This window comes from Etheostoma spectabile, chromosome 13 (genome assembly GCF_008692095.1).
Source record: "Etheostoma spectabile isolate EspeVRDwgs_2016 chromosome 13, UIUC_Espe_1.0, whole genome shotgun sequence".
Taxonomy (NCBI): domain Eukaryota; kingdom Metazoa; phylum Chordata; class Actinopteri; order Perciformes; family Percidae; genus Etheostoma; species Etheostoma spectabile.
In genome coordinates, this window is record NC_045745.1 from 29,070,146 (window position 1) to 29,071,214 (window position 1,069).

The following is a 1,069-nucleotide window of genomic DNA, read 5'->3' on the forward strand; positions in this document are numbered from 1 at the left end:
GGACAGATGTATCAGTTATGTCCTGTATAACTGAGTTACCAGTGAGGGAAAAGTCAGTGTGGGAGAATGAGCGATGTGAAAGTGAAAAATATGAGCATTCATTTTCTGTTGGCTTATTTATACCCCAACTATCCTAACTCCTCCATATCCTGTTTGATTTCTCAGTGGATTGCCATTGCCTGCACGTTGTTGATGATCAGTGTATTGTTAGTTCAAGAACTGTGTTAAAATGTCATCCAATGCTAATTTTAGAATCGGTGAAATCTTATAGGGATTTGAAAGAAATAGGGTCATCCATGTTGGGACCATGGATGATATTTGCAATTTTAGATTTTGGATTAGATATATGTTGTTAATTGCTGTGTTAGTGAGTCTGTCATCTAGGTCTGTAATGGTTGACAAACAAGTTAATTGGACAACCCAGAGTGGTTTTTCCTCCTATCCCAGAATGGATGTGAAGTGTAGCCAGACCTTCCTCTGCAGCGCTGTGGAGATTTAGAGGAGTCGATTTCAGAAGTCTTCTTCTGCACTCACCACATGTTCACCTACCTCTATGCAGGGTGCTCAACAAAAGTGGCCCAGACTGGAGCTGACTTGATGTTTTTTTATGGAAGTAGTGTGAATCTGAAACAGTACAATATACGTGTGTAAGTTTCATAACAATTTAATGTATATCTCTATGAACATGAAATGAATGCATGTAAATCAACCAATGAAATAATATTGAATACTGCTGAAATATTCAACAAAGGAAGATTAAAACACAGTTGAAAAATTGTCCATAGTACATGAAGCTTGTATCACATGTACAATGTATTTCAGAACAAAAGTACTTACAGATTATGCCTTCTCAAGGGTGTAAGCAAAGAGGATGGAGGTGGATTTCTTTGCAGCATTCTCTGATGTGGTTTTCCAACAAAATGGCATATTCAACCTAAAACTTTATTAACAGGAAACTTAAGAACAGGAGACAGCACACAGGTAGTTGCCACTAGAGGCCACTAAACTTTGGGGGTGGCAGTAGTCAGTCCGTAGGGAGTTGGGTTGGGAACCGGAGGGTCACTGGTTC